This window comes from Taudactylus pleione, unplaced genomic scaffold, assembly GCF_031769625.1.
Source record: "Taudactylus pleione unplaced genomic scaffold, aTauple2 ptg000181l, whole genome shotgun sequence".
Classification (NCBI taxonomy): domain Eukaryota; kingdom Metazoa; phylum Chordata; class Amphibia; order Anura; family Myobatrachidae; genus Taudactylus; species Taudactylus pleione.
In genome coordinates, this window is record NW_028284583.1 from 7,488,448 (window position 1) to 7,511,196 (window position 22,749).

Consider the following 22,749-nt stretch of genomic DNA (forward strand, 5'->3'; position numbering starts at 1 on the left):
TTACACCTCAAATACATTGTTAAACCTATTAGGTCCAAGAGTTTTCCACTACATTATCAGAGGTCCAAAGGTGTCCACTACCTTGCCAGAGGTCCGTGAGGTGTATGTTACCTTGCCAGAGGTCTGAGCTCCAAGAGGTGTCCACTACCTTGCCAGAGGTCTAAGAGGTGTCTGTCACCTTGTGGAAGGTCTGAGAGGGGTTGATTTCCTGGTCTGAGGTGCTTGCTCAGTCAGGGCCATCCAAAGTGCCTGCCCAGTCAGTGTCAACCTGGGTTCCTGCCCAGTTGTGGCCATCCAGGTTCCTGCCCAGTTAGGGACAAACCATATTTCTGCCTAGTGATGGCCATCTGAGGTTCCTGCCCATTCAGGGACAGCTGAGACCCCAGCCAGGTCTCAGCTTTCAGAGTGTCCATCTCCAAGTCAGTCTTCAGAGCATCTGCCTGCCACCAGTCTCTTGAGTATTCAGCATCTGCTCAGTCTTCTGAGTGACCAGCTGATGCCCAGTTCAACATCTACTTATACCTGGATTCTGTTCAGTTCTACGCATTGGTGCACCAATGCTTCCCATAATTCCATGGTGCATCCGTGGCCCCTGCCACTCCAGCTCGGGTGGTGAGTTAACTTCACTTAGCCTTCAGAGGGGAAGCATTAAAATGGTCAAATCTGCTTATGGAGTCAAGGCAGATGCAGAGTTTGACACCAGTAGGTAACAGGCCTTACAGAGGATCTGTGAAATTTATTTCTGAAATTTGCTACAGGGAATAACTGAAAAGTCCTGTAACTATAACTATGTATAACTAGTTTTTTATAAGAAGATATAGCACACACCAACTCCATTCAAATAATGTATTTCAGTCTTTCTCAGAATAAGCAGGACTGTGTAAAGATTAACACATGAGGAGAAAAGGAGTAAAGAAATTATAGCAGAATTAATTAACACAAGAGGTAGAAGATAGCAGACAGTGTGGGAAAGAGAAAAGCAACCTCATAGTATAAGTGGTAAGCTAAAGCATTGGGGTTAACCAATACCCTCTGACATTTAAAGTTGGGGAATAAGGACAGAGAGCTTGACATCGTGAAATCATGTTGGTGTAATAGCAGCTTGTTAGCAGATTCCAAAGTCATCAGGAGAATTGCCAGTGTGCCATTATCTCAGTGATTTGTGCAATGCTGCTGCTGCCAACAGGGAACTCAGGAGAGGTTTTCAATGGGGTTAAGATCTGGACTCTGAGCTGGCCAGACCATCAGGGTTACCAAATTTTCTTTGTAGCAGTCCAGCGTCATCTTGGAAACATGACAGGTGGCATTGTCGTCCTGATTAAAACATCTGTTGTTTCCGTGGAACTGCAAGTGCATGGGCCTCTCTATGAAGTGTTCTTGTCGAAATCACCACATTATTGGCCATTTGGAACTCGCGTACAATGGTATGCATGGTATACATTTCGCTTGCGCGGGGGTGTCCCCCTTCTGTGTAGTTTATGATGCAATATTACATACTAGTCAGCATTAGTATGCAGTATTGCATCTCTGTCACTGTATGTGTTTGTTTGTCAGACACTAGCTAGCACCTGCAATCTAGTACAAACAGGCTCTTGTGTATGTGCGTTAGAAGTGAGCTTGAAGAGAGCACTTACAATTATTTTTCATAGATGTGCTATTTTCTTTTAAACTGCCATGTGTTTGTGCCGCTGCTCTGTCGCTTAGTTTAGCTTTTGGCCAATATTGGTGAAAAATGTATTGTGAGCTGTGAGGTGGTCACAATTGACTGGAAATGACTGGAAATGAATGCTATTGATGTTAATAATACTGCAGGAACAAAAATCAGTTCCACATTAAAAATTATAAAAACAGTTAAATCACGTAAAGAAAACCAAAACACTTAAGGGCGGTTTTGCCAAAACCAAAACACGATGATGATTAATTAGAACCAAAACCAACACATGTGGCTCTGCGCACATCTCTTATTCAGATGCAAGCGTATCTAGAGAAATGTCTGATTTCAGTGCTATCTCCTGCACGAAGGATGCGAATGCAGATAATAGTGATGGTGGCCTCTCACAATTGGAGGGCTGGGGGAGGATGTATGCATGGATTTCCGATCACTGGAAGCATCTGGAATTGCAATGGGCCTTATTTTTAATCATATTGGTATTATTTATTATTATTTATATCAAGTCGATCAAAGTTTTGTTCTTTATCTTATATCATTCAAACAAAAAGAAGAGGAGATTCCGCACCGAACCAAAAAAATTTGATTACTTAAGTGAATACTGAATTGTGATTTTTATATATAGGAAACCAATCATATAAAACCAATCAAAAAAACAGATTTTCTTTCATTTCTAGTATTGGTGGTGCTCCCAAAGCCTAATGACAGTATATATAAACACAAAAGAAAAAAGAAAGGCTCTTTGCTGGGGCACACTTAGATACGGTTTCAAATAACAAAAACCATAAAAAAAACTATTATTATACTTACATAACAATATGAGGTAATTTTACATAAATCTGAATATGGTCAGGTTATACATCTACCATATCAATATAATGCTCAGATTTAATACAAATAAACTGAGCTTAAACGGTGAAAATAATAATACTAAACCAAGTCCACATTCCACACAACACGCATGAAATAATATCAAAATATCTTCAGTCCATAAAATGGTGATGTATAGATGTACACAATTCATGCAATATCTGTCTCATGTGTTGTCCCAATTCTCCAATGTGGGTCAACCTACGGCACCTGGTATTCCTAGGTGGTCTCCCATCCAAGTACTGACCAGGCCTGTTGCTGTATCGCTTCCAAGATCAGACAAGATTGGGCAGATTCAGAAAAGTATGGCTGTAAGTCTAATTCATATGGCAGTAATCGATATCTCTTAGCCCATGAGTTCTGCAGATTTGCATGAAAGAAATGTAGGACTAACGCTCAAAGTACAGTCCAATTTGTAAAAGGACAAATATTGAAAAAAGTTATGCATGAGCATACTTTAATCATAAACATAAACTTGCTAGTAGGGATGTGCGCCGGACCATTTTTGCCGGATTTGGATTTGGATTCAGTTCTAATTCGTCGTCCGGCTTTGGATTTGGATTTGGATTTGCCAAACTGCGGTGACTGGCTTTGGATTTGGATTTGGATTTGGATTTTTTTACAAAAATTGACGAAAAAAGCTAAAATCACATAAATTGGTCTTTTTTTTCTTCCTAGAGTATTATTAACCTCAATAACATTAATTTCCAGTCAATTTAGACCATATCACAGCTTATAATATTGTTTTCAACATTATTGGCCAAAGGTTGCAGTGAGCTGACTGGTTACTAAGCGACAAAGCAGCGGCACAACGACACAGACACCACAGTATAAAGCACATCTATGACACATTGCCACACAGCAGTGGCAGAAATGAAAAGTAGTGTACCCACCCAGTGGGTACGGCCAGCAGAGTCACAGTACTTCGGCCCAAGGAGTCACAGTGCTCAATCTTATTCACATTACACCGCACATAGGGCCTGATTCACATTACACCATAAAGTAGTGTCTCTTATTTATGTTACGACACACAGTAGTGCCCCTTTTACACAATGCCCACAGTAGTGCCCCTTTTACACAATGCCCACAGTAGTGCCCCTTTTACACAATGCCCACAGTAGCGGTGTCCCTTACACAATGCCCCCAGCAGTGGTGCCCCCTATGCAGTCCCCTTAGTAGTAGGGTCCCCTATGCAGTGCCCCCAGTAGAATGCCCCCCATTAGTATGCCCCCCATTAGCAGGCCCCCCCAGAAGTATGCCCCCATTAGCATGCCACCCAGTAGTATGCCCCCCATTAGCAGGGCCCCCCAGTAGTATGCCCCCCATTAGCATGCCACCCAGTAGTATGCCCCCGATTAACAGGCCCCCCAGTAGTATGCCCCCCCCAGTAGTAGGCTGCCCCAGTAGCAGGCCCCCCCAGTAGTAGGCTGCCCCAGTATTAGCCCCCCCTGTAGTATGGCCCCCCCTGTAGTAGTAAGCCCCCCCAGTAGTATGCCCCCCCAGTAGTAGTAAGCCCCCCCAGTAGTATGCCCCCCCCAGTAGTATGGCCCCTCAGTAGTATGGCCCCCCAAGTAGCAGACCCCCCCAGTAGCAGACCACCCCCCAGTAGTAAGCCCCCCCAGTAGTATAGCCCCTCAGTAGTATGGACCCCCAGTAGCAGACCCCCCCTAGTAGCAGACCTCCCCCAGTAGTATAGCCCCCTCCAGTAGTATAGCCACCCCCAGTAGCAGACCCCCCCAGTAGTATAGCCTCGCCCCCCAGTAGCAGGCCCCCCCAGTAGTATGGACCCCCAGTAGCAGACCCCCCCCAGTAGCGCCCCCGGCCCTTGCACAAGTAAAAATAAACAAAAAAAAAACTTACCTGTATCCCCGCTCCCGCGCCGTCCGCTCTGCTGTCACACGCTGAGGAGGGAGCCGGAAGACGGAGCTAATGTGTGAGCTCCAGCCGGCTCCCTCCGTGCAGCAGCCAATGAGAGTCTGTGTGACACTCATTGGCTGCTGTAACAAACACACAGCTGCCGCTGGCAGCTGTGTGTTTGTATCTGTGTAGGGCAGAGCGCTATCACAGCGCTCTGCCCTACACAATAGGAGCCCTGATGTCGGATTCTCTAGTGAGAACCCGACATCAGGCGGCCGCCGTTCGGCCCCGAACGGGGATCCGAGTCAGGCGGGTAACACCCGAACCCTGTTCGGGTGTTCCCCGCCTGACTCGGATCCCCGTCCGGGGCCGAACGGCGGCCGCCTGATGTCGGATTCTCTAGTAGAATCCGACATCAGGCGGCCGCCGTTCGGCCCCGAACGGGGATCCGAGTCAGGCGGGGAACACCCGAACAGGGTTCGGGTGGACTCGGATCCCCAATGTTCGGAGCGGTTCGGATTCCACAGAATCCGAACCGCTCATCTCTACTTGCTAGACATATAATATCATAAAGTATTTGCGCATTCATAAATTCTACTGTGGTCCATATAGTGAAAGGGTCCAATTGTCAATGTATTCACAATAAACACCGATATCAACAGTTAGAAAACAAGATCAAAATTGAATCATATAATGGTATTACACTCAGGTGATCAGTGATAATCACAAATCGTCACACTTAGCTACTACCATTTATATATGTCCCATAAACCTTGTGATCCTATGGATCCAAAGTTCAACAAAATCCACAGTGTATTTAGTCTGGAGATAATAAATCAACTAAATTATTGTCATTATTCATTGGTATCATAAACGTATTCCTTCACATTCTGCCTATAATTTGAAAACATTGTCTAGTTTTAGCCTAAAATTCTGTTAGTCACATCAAATTATGCATAATTGTTCTACATGGGAGATTTAGCATTAGTATATTTAGACAGATTTAAAAATACCCATCTCTTAAATGGCCCCAGTAAGTAATCTTCAATTATGCATTTAAAATAGTGTGTATCAAACTGAACTTGTGTATACAGACAGATTAACTTCCTTGAAGTGTCTTACTTGCAATATATGAATATACCTATTAGCTGTGCATGGTACCTAATACAAAAAAGTCAGCCTAAGTCCCTAAGTGAGATTCTCTACACACCATCAGAGTTCTCACCACACTAAATAGTCAGCATAGACTTAAAGCGAGTTTAAAGCTTGTGAATGCTAAATGCAAATGTTGATCTGTCAGAAAAAGGGCTGACAGCTGTAAGTCATAGTGTCTATTGAATATGATCTCAAATCATACTAGGTAACCTATAATCCACATAGACTATTTGAGAAAGTTGGCAATTGCAAGCACTGAGACAAAAAAATAAATAAATTAATTGATTAATCAGCAGTGATGTAACACCATAGATCGAAAGTGTATCAGACAGCATAAGACAGTATGGGCTGCTGATAGGAAGGTTGAACGCTAAGACCACTGAAACAGACAATCCGTCTGTCAGCGGTAATACGATACCAGTGCGGGGTCCGGTTCATTAACCGACTGGACCACCTAATGTTGTGCGGCGGGTCAGTTGAAGGAGGATGCGCGTTTCGCCTAAGTGTAGGCTTGTTCACCTCACCATTGCCTCGTAGTCGGAAATCCTGGATACTTATGTCCACGCACCCAGCACTAATTAGTAGGGAGGATCTGGATTACGTCACTTCCCATGGTGACTCAGATACTAATCCTGCCCTCCTATATAAGAGGATATTCCTGTTGGGCCAAATAGGTCACATGTGTTTTTTTCTTTTCTTCTTATCTTTACATAAGTGCAAACAGCCACTTTCTTATAAAGACATTAATAATTCTGTAATCATGGAGTACCCACAGAAGAAATTATATTCGGGTCATGAGATATTAAACAGTCCAAATAACTACAGTTAATTATGTACGGGGGCTCTATGTAGCGATCTAATCAGCCACTACATGCATAAATCATCTATGATGAATAACTCTATGCATAAATTATCCACAGGAGTAGTAATATTATGGTCATAGGTGTCATATGATCCACCCATCTGCTATAAGTTATATAAAGATTATGCTTAACCATTAAATATAACCCTGTGTATATACATATGTACATATGAAATGCATTAGAAATGAGATATTATGTGTATCTATATGCCCAGATATTTAGAAATCGTGCATTAGAAAAACCCGAATCCCAAATCTGTATTTCCAGATATTTAGAAACCGTACATAATCAAATCTGGATCCTACTATGAGATACCGGGATAATATTTGGGTATAACACAATAAAATAATGAAACTAACACTCAAACCAATAATAAATTCTATGACATAAAATCCCTATATATATCAGTGACTAAGTATAGTGTACATTAATATGTTCGTGGAACATTTAAATCTATACTATATAAATAGATATAAATAAATTAAGATCTAAAAATAAAAATTATTACTGAGATAATATATGTACATAATCAAAATATGTGCATATTAAATATAAATAATATACTAATATGAATAAATATTACTAATACGTGTATGTAATTAATCAAATGTGTATACAACTAATTTCAATAAAAATTACAATAATAGTGTGCTTATATAATCATAGATTATATGAAAACATTTTTTATTTGTGCCAAAGTGCTGGTATGAATCATGATAAAAATTGTCAAAAAATGTGCGTGTGAAAAATAATAATAAAAACCAAGTGAATCACAATAATAAAAAAAAATATTTTTCAAGATTGCCATTTTGGAGCTCATTAGTTCATTACAGTAAATCATATATATACCGTATATATTAACATTATTTTACTTTTTTATATAAATCCCCTTAATTAATTAATTATATGGCAGCAGTGAAGTATAATATATTTGTGCATAGCATCAGTGGTCTTAGGGCATGTTTATCACAATCTGCATCTCAGATGCGGATGGGATGTGATAATTTCTCCCAAATGATGCAATGTCATTGACGATTTCCCTAAACTCCTGGGCAAACGATCTAGTGCATACACAGTGTGCAATCTTACCAACGACCAAAAGATATATTGTGTGTCGTTAACGACTTCCAAATCGTTAGATTGTTAACGATACATCGTTTGCTTTCCAAAACACCTGATGACCATCTTAAAGATTTCTGCAAAATTTAAATAATGGGTTGTACTATCTACACAGGGTATTTAAAGCAGGCGCCATTTTAGCTCTCTGCAGTTCTGCTCTGTTACTAGTGAGGCTTGGTGTATACCTGCTGATCACTGTACATTTCTTTACTGCTCCGCTTTGGTTTGCCTGGATTAACAAAGTGTGTCTATTCTACATTCTCTTGTGATGGATCCTTTTCGCTATAGAATTTTGGTACCTGGTGACTCCCTACATTTGGAGGCAGAATACCAAGTTGCAGAGGGCCATTTCTGCTGAGGAGAGGCTGATTGCTACCCTGAGGTACCTGGCTACAGGAAGATCCCTTGTTGACCTGAAGTTTGACTCCCTCATCTCCCCTCAAGTTTTGGGCCTCATCATCCCAGAGACCTGCAAAGCCATCATTACTGTCCTGAAGCAGCAGTATTGTACGGTAAGAAAAGACAATACACTTTTATTTTTTGTGCAAGAATTTATTTTAATTACATCGTACAAAATATGCACCCTAAAACACGGCAGCATTTTTCATGGTTTTAAAATGTCATGCAGCATATATATAGAAATGTATAAACATTTGCACATTTTATTTGCATAATTATTTAATGTGCATAAATATTCATAGAATAATTTTTTTTAAATTGTATAAATATGGGCCTAATTTGCACATCTAATAACAAATATAATGTGCATATATTATTATGTAAACAACATTATAACAAAATTATCAACAAGTTTTATCAGCCCCAATAATTTTGGTGCTCTATGATATATCGTGCTTGTGGTGTTGATTTGTATAGGTCAATAAATATGTGCCGTAAGCGCAAATTGCGTCCCCATCACGGCATGTGTTTATTGACCTAGTATAAACAGCAGCAGAAGCACCATATATCATAGAGTAGCTATTGGGAATGATAAAACGTGTTGGGGAACAAAATTAATAAAACACAACAAATTTATAAAACTGAGGAGGGTCCTCCTCTGCCTCCATTAAGGCACTATAAATGCCAGTGGTAGATGTGGATGGAGGTGGGTGGGGGAGTAGGGTTTATGGGGTGGGAGCCATCATTCTAGTGGGAGGGGCAAATGGGTGGTGCTGAGGCTCACTTATAAAAGTATGTGGCATTAGTTGGCCACTTTTTCACAAATTACCAAGTTATACGTTAGCCTCTCAAATTGGAGCTATTGCTCTGGGGCCATTTGATGACCAAATTAGTCGGGTGGACTCTTGTAGAAATTGAGCTGTAGGGGTGGTAGTTTGTGACTGGTTATTGCTGGCCATGCATTGCTGTTTTTTTGGGGGGGTCGTCTTGTGTGAGTAGAGCTTTCAGCCTCGCTCTCCATAATGGCCCTGAGGTCTTGGGTGACATCAATGTCCAGGTCAGGGGTTGAAGTCTGTAAAACAAAAAAAAAATGTTTTGCACGAAGGTCATGTTTTATCCAATATTTTTAACTCTAGTTCCCTGCAACTGTGGAGGAATGGTAAAGCATCGCTGACAAATTTGAATGAAGGTGGAACTTCCCTAACTGCGGGGGAGCTATAGATGGCAAGCATGGTTGAATAGCCCTACCTGCCAACACTGGATCCTATTACTACAACTACAAGGGAGTCTTCAGCATTGTTCTGATGGCTGTTGTGAATGCAAACTACGAATTTCTATTTGTGATTTTTGGCAAGAACGGCCGTGCTTTGGATGGTGGGTCCTTCCAACAGATGGCTTTCTATGAGAAACACATTTCCAAAAGCCTTGACTAGGCCTTTGTACTCCATGAACACATTAAGAAGCCATATGCGGGGACTGACAAAGGAGAAGCGCATTTACAATTACAGGCATTCCAGGGCATGCCTGATTGTGGAGAATGCGTTTGGCATCCTCAGCAATCGCTTCTGCATCTTTCACACAGCCATCAACCTGCGTGTGGACAAGATAGGTCAATAAACCCTGTCCAGAATTCACGGTCTATGTCCACAGCCATATCTACCAGAAATAAAATACTACAGGGGTGGGGAACCTTTTTTCTGTCAAGGGCCATTTGGATATTTATAAAATCATCTGCGGGCATACAAAATTATCAACTTAAAAATTAGCCTGCTATATTTAGTCAAAAATTTAATCAACTCACCCCTAATGAGATGGCTAGAACTGGAATCACACAATACACTGAGGCCTTGATTCAGAGCTTGCTCTGAATCAGGGCCGTCCTAACTGATTTTAGAGCGGCCTACTGGGAACGCCTCTGTCTGGCCAGCCACGCCCCCAGCACGCCCACCAAAGGGGGCGTGCTGTCACTCACATCGACAGCACGCCCCCTTTGTAGCGAGACCCATAGCGACGGCTTGCCCGTCGCTATCTGGGTCTCGCGCATGCACACAACAGAGCCGGATCCGTTGTGCACATGTGCACTGGCCCAACATCGACCCACTTGCGAGCGCTCAACGCTCGCGAGCGGGTCAGAATCAGGCCCAGAATACACAGTCAGATGGGCCACCATCACACTTAATTCGTTGTGGGCTCCAGCAACCCAGAGATGGGGAAGGCTGTCTGTATGTCGCCAGGCAGAGTCTGGAAGGGCAGTCCCTATGGTTGTGTGACAGTCAAGTTGATAAGGCAGCCCTGGGGTCCTCTCAGTCAAGCGCTGATGTAACCAGCCCGATGACAGCCATGTACACAGCCCCACTGTGCTGTCTGCTGCCGCTGAGGGGGAGTGAGCCCTGCATGCCCACTGTGCTGTCTGCTGCTGAGCCCTACACACCTGCTATGCTGTATCTGCTGCCACTGAGGGGGAGAGAGCCACAGCCGGCCGGGCCTGATGAAATAATCTGGTGGGCCATATACGGCCCGCGGGCCAGAGGTTCCCCATCCCTGGTATACAGGAACTCATTGCAAAAACATTTGAAATCACTTAAACACAGACTATAAATCGCTGTCTGGCTACACCCAGTAAGGGGGTGGTCAGATTTTTGGACACTTGGCGTGGCCTCCACTCAATGGGGGCCTTTAAACATATATTTTTTTTAAATAAATTTAACTTTTTGCAAAGTTTGTATATATTTTGACTGTTTTTAGTGCTGTTTGTATATTTTTGACTGTTTTTAATGTTGTCGAAGCTTAATTTTTTTATGTTTTTTTTAAATAAAATTGTTTTTTTTATAAAGTTTTAATATGCATATAATTTAAAGTGCTTTTTAATGTTTACAGTGCCTTAAAACAAAACAAGATTCATTCACACAAAGGTCATTGTCTTTTTTTTTTTAAATGTTCACAGTAAAAAAAAAAGCATTATAAGCAAAAGAGCTGTGACCTGTGGGCCTGATTCAGAGCCAGATGCTCTTTCAGAGCGCTCGCTCTGAATCAGTGCCCTCCCTCTCTTTTCTTAGAGCGGCCTCCTGGCCGCTCGCATAGCTGTGGGTGACCACCCACAGCTATAGCGAGCGGCCAAAAAGATGGTCGCGATGGTCAAGACCATCGCGACCATCGGGCTTGCGACAAGACCCCTGTGGTAGGGTCTCGTTGCCGCAAGCCCTGGAGTGCTTTTGGCTTTATCAGAGCCAAAAGCACTCCCACTGACATCACTTGTGATGTCAGTGGGGCCGGCCCCAGACGGTAGGCTGTAGGCCTCCATCTGGGCAGCATCGCCCCCGGTACGCCCACCAAAGGGAGCGTGCTATCACTCAACATCGACAGCACGCCCCCTTTGATGCGAGACCCATAGCAACGGCTTGCCCGTCGCTATGCGGGTCTTGCGCATGCGCACTTGGCCAACATCGACCCGCTAGCGAGCGCTCAGTGCTCGCGAGCGGGTCTGAATCAGGCCCTGTGTGTGTAATGTATGTGCAATATATGGGCCTGAGGCCCTGATTCAGAGCCGGACGCTCTGACAGAGCGCTTGCTCTGAATCAGGGCCGTCCCTCCTCGTTTTTGGAGCAGCCTCCTGGCCGCTCGCATAGCTGTGGGTGACCTTTGGTGCGAGACCCATAACGACGGCTTGGCCGTTGTTATTCGTGTCTCGAGCATGTGCACGACGGAGCAGCCTCCTTCGTGCGCATGCGCACTTGGGCAACATCGACCTGCTTGCGAGCGCTCAGTCTGTAAGGATCGGAATTGCAAAGCTGCACTCAGGCAGCTTTGCAATTGCGGTCCTTTGCAGATATGGTAATGCACAGGAGGCATTACGTACCCTTTGCATTACTTAACTGTGCTGCAATGCAGCATCGGTTAATCTGCATACTATCGGCTGGCTACGGTGACCCATAGGATCCCGCAGCCAGCCACTGCAGTTTAGAGAAAGAGGCCAGGAAATCTCCGTCACCCAGCGGAGATCCTGGCCTCTTCCCTCCCCCCCAATGGCGGCAACACGCCTCCGTTTCGGGTAACGGAGGCTGTTGCCGCCCCCTCGCCGCCCCCAAACAGCAGCAGACTGTCACTCACTGTCTAGGTAACAATGTCTAGGTAACATTGTTGGTCTGCAGTTTTTTACCCAAAGTAGATTAGGGGTGCATGCGTGTGCATAACATACCTGAGACAAGGTCTCTTTGATACTGAACAGACACCGAATAAGGTCCGTGGGGACCCCTGGGCAACAAACTTGTGGTAGCCCCTATATATATATACAGTATATATATATATATATATATATACTGTATACATGAACAAATACATTATTTCACTTTATACTACAAGTCTCCTGAGTGCCAACTTTGATTGTTCTCTCTCTCTCTATAAACTATAAATGCCAGTGTATTACCTTGTACAGAAAAGGTATTAATACATATGTATATATAGTGTATGGGATAGCATGCTACCTTACCAGCTCAGCTTACACAATGTACTGTACACCACCAGGATGAGCCACCGAGGATCAGACGAGCCTTGGGTGACTCAGCTCTACTCTATGCGGCTCAGCCTCACAGACACACAGCCGCACCACTCTGTACAGAGTCTCACTAGATGATGTCTACTCTCATGAGACTGTACTATGACTGCCTTATGTGAATCTCCTCACTCGGTGCCCGCTGTGTATCAGGGAACAGCTGAGCTGAGCCGCAGAGGAGGAGACCATAGACCTGAGAGGAGATAGCTAAATCCTGTACTCCGGTTTTGAATAGTAAGTGTGGGGGACAGGTTTTGGGGGCCCTGTCTATAATCCGGCCCTGGTCTCCAGCTAGTTCAGAGTCTCAAGCTCCCGTCCTCTCTGTAGTGCTTCTTACCTCACACCGTTCTGATCTTGTCTGTGTCTCTGCAGTTCCTTTTTCTGCCTGATATCCTTATGGTGTTCCAGTTCCACCAGAGTCCCTGGTACCTCCACGTCAGCATCAATCCACTGTGCCTCCTATTGGGTGCCTCACATCTCACTGTTACAATCAGCCTCTGAGTGTTTTTTATCCATGTCCCTTATTGGTCACACCCTGTGTTAACTTGGATGGACACAACCTCCAAATTTTTAAACACTGTTTAATTTTCTTTTTACAATTTCTAATCTATTATGCCTTGTTTTTAATGTTTTGCTAAACTTATAAAAATAATAATACCCATTTGAGGGGATTAAAGAATAATAAATAAATATAGAAAAGGGATAGAAAATAAAACTGGTATTAATTTGATGTAATGGTTAGAGAAGACACATACAGGAGATACAAATAAATAAAATAGTATTTTATTATAACATACAGGAAGATCTGAGTACGCCTTGAGAAATAACTCACCTTTGCTTCTTCCTTCTTATGTAACAGAGAGATTGCCGTAAATTATCAATGATGTAATCTGTGAACAACGCAATGTTGCTAATTAAGGTTATAGTTTAAGTGAACTAGCCAAAATGAAAGACTACATTTGCAAGACCCTGCCTGATGACATATGAATTGGATGTCTTTCTTGCAATGTATGATATCATTACGTATAATAATCAAATTTAATTCCAATTCCCCCAGTAAGGTTATCCAGGGCAGATACAGTACTTCTGGGGTTTGTATTTGCCTTCCTCTGGATCAACACATCTAGAATTTAACTTTTTGAAAGATTGACCTTCACGGAACTGTCTCTTTTTTCCTTCTTACAAATTATGTAACTAGAGTGTTCACAGAGACATTATAATCACAGTTTTTAATTAGCTCTTATCGCTAGTTATATCAGTCAATCACCAGTGGCTCTAAACTCACAATGTAATCTAAGTATTTGCATTTTTTTGAACACTGCTATTTATTAAAATTTACATGTGCCATTTGCAGCGAGCAGTGATGCCAGTGATGTGAGATTGCTGTGATAAAAGCTAATAGGTAAGAAGAACGCACCATTGTCTGTTACAGAACTAAAGGGTCTTAGTACTTACCTTCTACTACTGTCACGACCAGGGTTTCTCGGCATGGTGGTCACCGGGTGTTACCTGTGAGGATGCTGTGGCGGGGGGCGTCTGGCAGTGGTGCTGGTGCATGGCAGGGAGCATTGGTTGTGCGTGGTCCTGTTTGGGCATATTGTCACTCTGAGCTGGGTAGGCCTGGCGGTGCTTCCGTTCCGCTCTGGCATGGGCGCCGCCATTTTGCTTTCAGCCATGTGACCTAGTCGGCCAATCCTGGCGTGTCGCATGCTCACTCTCTGACCAGTCACAGCTTAGCACTGGGTATTTAGAGGAGTCAGAGCTCCTTTGCATTGCCAGTGCAACGTGTTTCTCAGCGCAAGCTGAGAGAGAGTTCCTGAGCTAGTCTGCCTGCCTGTTGGATTTCTGCCTAAGCCTGCTACACCTGAATCTGCTCCTAAACCCTGCTGGATTCCCCTGCCTCTTCCTATTGCCTCTCCCATTGCCTGAGTACCTGTGTGAGTCGTTTGCCTTGCACCCTGCATCCACTTGCATTTCCTCTGGACATTATTGTTTCAGCCTGCAAACTCACTTCAGCCAACAATCACTTCAGTCTGTTAATTCACTTCAGCCTGCCACTCACCTCAGTCAGCATTTCACTTCAGTCTGCAATTCTTTTCAGCCTCACAAACCCCGGAATACTGGATTACCTTCTGTTGTCACTACCTGGACTTTTTCCCATTGCATCACTACAGTTCCCAAGTGCACTTAGTGCTAAACCCGGACTTTCTGTTTTGCCACTTTCATGTCTGTCAAACCACTTATTAAAAACTCCACATTTATTTTTAAGTCAGCTCCAGTGTCTGCTCCTTATACCACCCCGGGTCCACAACAAAGCCAGAACATCACAACTACACCCTTTTGGAGGGGAGTTTTTAATTTTCTACCTTTAACTATCTGTTGTATGGTTCTGTCACATCTCATACTGGGATGTAGTCAAAATACCAATGGCCGGGATGCTGTCTGTTGAAATCCCGACCCTAAACATAGGCTGCTAAATCCCAAAGCCAGCCTACACACCGACAGCATCCTGTTCAAAGGTAAGCGGGTGCCCTTAGCTGTTAGCCGCAGGGAGGAGGGATAATGAGGCTCCACGGGGGGGAGTTAGGCTTTGGGGGGGTTAGGATTAGGCACCACTGGAGGGGGTTAGGTTTAGGCACCATTGGGGGTTAAGGTTAGGCACTAAGGAGGACGGTAAGGTTTAGGCACCAAGGGGGGAAAGTTAGGATTAGGGTTGGGAAGAGAAGGGGTTAGGGTTAGTATACTTACCCGACCCCTGTCGGGATTCCAAGCATTGGGATGCCACTGTCGGCATTTTGACAGCAGGCATCCCGACTGCTGGGATATCATACCCAACCCTCTCATACCTCCCTTCATTTTTTAACCAAAATCTCTATCCCTCAAAATTTCAAAACAATTGAATGAAATATTTGCATTATTAAGAGTTTCAACAATTTCATGTGTTTGTGGATTTTTATTGTGCACTTATGTAATATTACTTGACATTTCTAATATATCTGCATGTTATTGTACAGTATATAGTTAGAACATAAGCAAGGAAAGCATGTCTATTTATAGTCCATATTTTTTTATGCTTGTGGGAGATATGAATTATACACTTACTAGCGACCTTCCCCAGCTTCGCACAGGAGCAATTCTGAATTTACAGTAATAGTATTTTTTAACAGAGGTTTTATAAGTTTGCCTTGTAGACGAAATTAGTTGTGTTTCAACACAAAAAGATTTAGGCCCTCATTCAGAGCCGTACGCAAACAGCAGTACGCTCGTTGCGTTCCGATGTTGACTAACCGCGCCTGCGTTGGTGTAACACTGCGCATGTGCGTACGGCAGATTGCGAGCTTTTTTGGTTTCGTTCATCAAATAGCGTACAGGAAGTGACATGTCAAATGTGATTGACAGAACAGGGCGTTATTGGGTGTTGAAGGGGGTGGAGATGGAAAAACGCAGGCGTGGTGAGGCGTTTTTGGGGCGTACATACATTAGCAGATGCGAGCGTAAAATGTGTACGGACTGACTCATACGTCACTGGATGATCCTCTTTTCCTTCAAAATGCTTGCACAGCTTAGGGTCTGGATTACTCGACCACATTGGCGATGGCCTTCTCCTCCATCCCGGCACTCCACGATGTTGCTGCGATTAATCGCGGGTGGTCAGAATAGCAATTAGTGTTGGATTGAAAACCGGCTTGGTATGTGTTTTGAAAGCAGTTTTTTGTGTTAGCACAAAAGCGTACGCAGGTAGAAATCATAGCTGCTAATGTGATGATTACACAATCAATTTACGTACATTTGTGGTTGTTTCTTTTGGGCTCAATTTGTTGGTTAGGGCCTATTGTAACAATAATGTCATTATGTTTTTTTGGTTTTTACCTTTTTCTTTTGGCCTGTTGAATTTGCATAGTTATGTTAAATTTGAAACGTTCCTTAAAGAGCCCTTTTTTTGGGGGGCATGTAAAATGTGGTTTTTGCCAGTTTGTGCCTTTTGGCCCAGGATTAAATGTAATCCATTTTGACAATAATGTGAGAATACAATGTCAGTTTTTTACTTTTTTTTTATTGCTCAAACAAAAAAAACCAAAAAAAAACAATTTGTGGCAAAGTTTTTTTGCAGGGTTCATTCCCAAAGTTACAATAATTGGGCCAACATAAAAGATTTATGAAATGTAGAACACAAAATTAAAAACAATTCACAAGAAAGGAGAGGGAAGTTTTGACCAGAAAGGAATATGAGCCAAGCACAGAAGGAGTGTGGGAAAAGTCGCCATTGCTGTCACCGTTTTTTCACCCGTTTGGCTGGGGGAGGGAGGGCGCCAGACCGGGTCCGGGATGTCATCGGGCTTGCCTGTCCAGAGGCAGATGTTGTGGCCTCTGGACTAGGCACAGGGCTAGGCACATTTGGAGGATTGGCTGATGTTGTGCCAGAGGTGGAGGATCCTGATGTTCCGGCAGGAAGGGAGGTCGGCTCCACCATGTGCTGGCGAACGAGCTGCTCCAGGGCATTGGCGATGCGGATGTTGGCCCTGGTATTTTCAGCCAGGGCCTGACCAATGGTCACGTTGGCCGCATCATTTTGCTCCAGGGCCTCAGCCACCCGTAGCAGACTGGCGTCCATCCTCTGCAGAATCTCCGTATGGAAATCCGATTTGAAATTGAGTTCTGTGAGGAGGGCCACTGCCTGCGAGGGGGATTGCCCTGGACTGGCTTCTGCAGGGTCCTCAGCCGGATGTACTGGTTCCTCCCCTGCAGAGCCAGCAGAAATTACATATTGGCCCAATAACATTTCAGAGTTGGTGACATCACAAGATTTACCTGGGACAACATGAGGAGCCGCAAAGTCTGGCATGTCCGTATCCATGTTGGACACGCCAAACACCTCCACAGGCTGCACACACCCCTGTGCCAGCTCTTCTAAATCCGTCAACTCCAATGACACAGGGGTGGGACCCCCACCTGTCCCCCTTGCATGCCTAGCCCTGTCCGCGAGTTTTTGCTTTAGGCGATATTTGAAGTCGCCCCATCTGTGGGATAAAATGGGAACCATTATCCTTTTGTTTAAAATGGGGTTTGTTTATAGGGGGGGCAAGTGTTTACTTACCGCCGTTTGACATCCCGGGCTAGACGGACATAATCACCCACCCTATTGACAGCAACGGCTACCTCTTCCCATATTCTCCACTTCTGGCTTGTACTCATATTCCTGTCTGCCTGTGGCAGGATGTCCACACACTTCTGAATCAAAACCTCCATCTCCTTTCTTGTGAAATGTGGCTGCCTTTTCTTTTTGGCAGCTTTGGCCGGAATACTGGGCCCAGCAGCCTCTTCCATGTCATCCTCCTCACCTATTTGTGTAAATATGCAGATTTCTCAAATTCACAACTTGCCCAATCTTATGTTTCAAATTAATCATTGAGACAAAATGCATGAAAGACTTACCGCCTGACTCTTGTCCATTGTTTCCCTGGTCTGTAGCCATGTCTGAGGTCCAAACAAGAAATACACCAGAATTTAAATGTTGTTTCGTGACGTATTTATACATGCGTCCTTATTTTGCGGCCGCATCATTGATTGTGCGTTCCTATGATCCCTCCTTAATTTGTGCGGGAAACGAAACACTATTTATGGCTTGGTGTGTCTCGAGTCGAGGTGGCGTTTTTGGATTGTTGGAGGTTACCTTGGTTGGAGTTTCTTGTTTGCGGATTAAGGAGTTGGCGTTTGGAGTTTATTTTGTTTGCTAGATTTGCGTTTTTATTTTCCGTTCGCTTTTTTTGGGGATTTTTTTTTGGCCTCGTTTCTTGATTTGGTAAGTTTTGTGAAGTCTAACTTTGGTTCAATTGGTGTCTCCTTTTGTTTGTTATTGTTCTTAATTTTTTGATCCATAATTTCATCTCTTTTAGGTTTTTTTTTATTTCGGACCCAAAGACCTTTTGATTGGGAATCTTATATATTTGCTCTTGGTAAGTCCATTTTTTAACTTGTATTTGCGAACTAATTAGCGCATTTTTCTCTGTTTGTTCATTAACTTGTATTTGCGAACTAATTAGCGCATTTTTCTCTGTTTGTTTATTAACTTGTATTTGCGAACTAATTAGCGCATTTTTCTCTGTTTGTTTATTAACTTGTATTTGCGAACTAATTAGCGCATTTTTCTCTGTTTGTATAGTGACTTGTATTGGCGAACTAATTCGCGCATTTTTAAATGCTTATTCGTCCTGTAAAATTGTTTGTGGTTGGCCTTTAGCATTTTTGGCTTACATTTGACCCCATATTGATGTACTGTGTGCAATGTCGTTTTGCTCTTTGCCCAAATGTGTGTTTCGCCTATTTTATGTTTTGTCTAGCACCAAATTTAGAAACATAAATGCACAGACTAAACCTTTACAAATTAATATTGGGATTATTTTCAGTTTTGACGTATCATGACAATACCCCGGCATGTAAGCAGCAATGGATGGTATCATCAAGCTAAGTTGTTTTCATTTTCTTTTGGGGTGGGTCCAAAGCCTTACATTCAAATCTTGCCATTTCAGGTTGATCTTGGGCGGATTGTTCTGGCCATGCTCCCGGAAGCCGACCAACCTCAATCTCGTCCCAGGCGTAGGCATCGTAGGCGTGCAAGGCCCCAGATATTTCGAACACGTGTCACCCTTTTTGGAATGCCCGATGATGAGGTTTTAAGACGCTACCGTCTTCCTCCCAAAATCATCATAGACACTCTCATTAATAGAGAGTGATCTTGAGCGGCAAATTGACAGTCCAACAGCAATACCACCACTTACGCAATTTATGGCGGTGTTACATTTCTGTGCCTCAGGATCGTTTCAAACAACGGTGGGAATAGTGGCGGGCATCTCACAATCCTCCTTTTCCAGGATCCTGAGGGCAGTGATGGAGGCACTTTTCAAGCACCTCCATCATTTTATTAAAATGCCTTTGGATATGGGTTCCCTTAGTGTGGCCAATGCCAATTTTTACCAAATAGCTGGCTTCCCACACATCATAGGGGTTGTGGATGGTACTCACATACCACTTCAGCCTCCAGCACGGCTGGAGGCAATATTTCGCAACCGTAAACACTATCACTCCCTGAATGTAATGGTGGTATGTGATGCCTCCCTCCAGATCCTGTCCCTGAATGCAAAATTACCAGGAAGTGCACATGACTCCTTCGTCATCCGGCAATCAGGGATATGGCACAAATTAAACAACCTACAAGCTGGTGATGCGTGGCTTCTGGGTAAGTGGAGACCTTTAGTACATAACAATGTTAAGCTTGATACACAGTGATCCTGATGTTGTCTATTCTTTTTCACAGGAAACAGTGGATACCCTTGCATGCCCTGGCTGCTCACTCCTTATTTGGCTCCCACACCAGGCCCACAAAGTGAGTTTAATACCGCACTTACAGCCACCAGGCAAGTGGTGGAGCGCTGTATCGGCCTTTTAAAAGGCTGATTCAGATGCCTCCACCGCTCTGGTGGCGAGCTCATGTATTTGCCGGATATGGTTTCGAAAATTGTGGCCCTGTGTGGGATATTTCACAACATCGCCATAAGGAGTGGTGTCCCAATGCAGCCAGAGGATGCCTTACCTGAGGATGGCCCCCCCGAGGTTGGTCGGAGGTCAGTATGTGGGGGGGCCATACGCGATGATGTGGTGGCCCGATATTGTAGGTAATTATTGACCAAACAACAGTGTGTATACCCAATGTGTTACGGATTTTTGGCATTCATCTTTTTTTATATTAATTCTTGCACCATCTTCTGTTTGTTTGCATAATCTTTGCCACTCCCACGATGACTACTTCCTGCTACCCTTCAAAAACCTTTATGTGGAAACTTCTGGAATATATTATGACACCCATATTGCAACGCCATATTTTTGAAATCATGTGGGCATGGACCTTCGTCAACCAGTTCTTGATTTGTTGTGTGTTTGTTTCCTGTTTTTGGTATGTGGTGTATTTCTGATTATCACTGTGTGTTTTGTTTGTGAGTGACCACTTTGTTTTTTGATTTCTGTTGTGAATAAATATTTGGAGAGTGTAATTTGTTTCCTTTTTGGGCATGTTAGAAGCAAATGTAAACAAACTCCCAAACGTTAATTTTACCTAAGGGGTAACCCAGTAATGAATCAAGTGGAGCTAAAATGTTATATGTTTTCGGGGTACTAACCAACACACCAAGGAATCCTGTACAATCAGTTGCCTTTGTAAGATTGGCCTAAGCAGATTGGCCACCAAATAGGAACCTGTAAAATGTTGTAAACTATCATGTTGTCCACCCCAAAAAAGGAAAATGACATTGGTACTGGGAGGTGTTTCTTGTGCCTGTTTGCCTTCAAAATACAACACACAATCTGTAGTGAGATTCTTTGGCAATCCTTGCTTGAAGAGTCTACTTATGTCAGTGTAAAGAATCTTGGATTTACTAAAAACGCATGAGACAGAGCGTGAATTAAAACTGATTTATTTGTAAACAATTTGAAAAAAAAAAAAAAACTAATTCCCAAGGAGGACCGCCAGATGGTCAAGGCCCTGCAGAAGCCCGGTGACTTGCTCCCGCATACGTGCCACACACTGACAGATTTCTACCCGATGCCTCTGTTCCTCTGTGGGTGAGAAAAGTTTGGGGATTAATACATCAATAATGAAGCAACATTAAAAAAAAACACAAAACAAGCAAACCAAAACTTAAAAGCTTGTGGCCAAAAAAAACATTACACGGATAAAACCCAGCACCCCAAAATGTCCTAGGCCAAAAATACAAGGGCCCTAAAAAAATGCACACAGGTGTGATATGTGTATGGTGAAATCAGCAGGAACAGGTAAAGACAACCCCCAAAAATACCCTAAGGTGACAGAAAGCCAACAAAAATGGGGACGACACATGATTACATACAAACAGTTTGTGGTGCCCAAAACAAAAACAAAAAAACATACCGTTCGGCAAAACGCCAGAGCGAGAAGCCACTCCCTCGACCACCTCGGAGGTGGCTACATTCCCCAAACTTAGGGGCAGGGTGTTGGAAGAATCCTGGGAGGGGGTATTTGGAGGAGGGGCGGATGGAGGAGAGGGGGAATTGGGCTGGAGGGGAAGTAGACCAGAAATCTCGGCCACAGGGTCTGGGGAGGAGGGGGTAATTGAGGAATTGGGGGTTGGAGAGAGGGGCCGGAACCGGCGTCTTGTCTGCCGATGACGCCGTAGTCTTTGCTGTGCCCCTAAAAGATGTAAAAAATATTGTGGTTAGTTTCAACAGGAATCCAAATAAAAAAAAAAAAAAAATATATAAGTACAATGACTAAATAGGACAGACATGAAAACATGCACATGCAGATATGACTACAATGACTAAATAGGACAGACATGAAAACATGCACATGCAGATATGACTACAATGACTAAATAGGACAGACATGAAAACATGCACATGCAGATATGACTACAATGACTAAATAGGACAGACATGAAAACATGCACATGCAGATATGACTACAATGACTAAATAGGACAGACATGAAAACATGCACATGCAGATATGACTACAATGACTAAATAGGACAGACATGAAAACATGCACACGCAGTTAGGGCCCACAAGATAAACTTGAAAACCACAGTCCATAAAACTTACTTTCCTCGATCTGCATGCGAAAGCATGCCAGCAAGCGGGGCGTACGCCGATGCAGGTCCGACCACCTGCGCTCCAGCTGGCCAATATGTCGGCGTGAGCCGAAGGAGCGCAGGCGGCGACGTACCTCCGCATATGCGGAACGCTTTCTGCTATTTGAGATGGGTGGAGGCTGACTGGTGATCCGCCTGTCCATCACCTCCGTGAGCACCAGCAGTTCACGCCTGGTGAATGCGGCGGATCTCATGATGGCAATGGTGTATTTTTAGAAAATTATTTTTAATAAAGCACCAAAAAAAAATTTGATTGGCTAATGTATTTGGGAAATTAACAGGACAAATTCTATTGGTTAGTGTATGAGTCATGTGTTCGACAGGGCCACAAATCTCTTGAGAGTTATGATAAGCTTGATGCAGTGACATGCGTAAGCAAATTTAAATAAAGAAATGAACCACAGAAAATTTGTGGGGATACAAACAAATAGAACAATTGTTTAATTGTGGCTAACATGTCTTTTGAATAATAAAAGCGAAGGTTTCAGCCGTACGTATTCTGCGAGTAAACACAAACACGGACAAGATTAAAGTTTATTGCATTGTGTTGAAAAAAAAACAACAATTAAGCTAATTGATACATTGATTG

At 43.5% G+C, this 22,749-nt stretch overlaps 1 pseudogene; it reads right to left on the bottom strand.

Moving 5' to 3' along the window:
* Positions 1 to 2,737: 2,737 nt before the first annotated feature.
* On the bottom strand, positions 2,738 to 2,856 carry LOC148519830 (5S ribosomal RNA; annotated as a pseudogene).
* Positions 2,857 to 22,749: the final 19,893 nt, after the last annotated feature.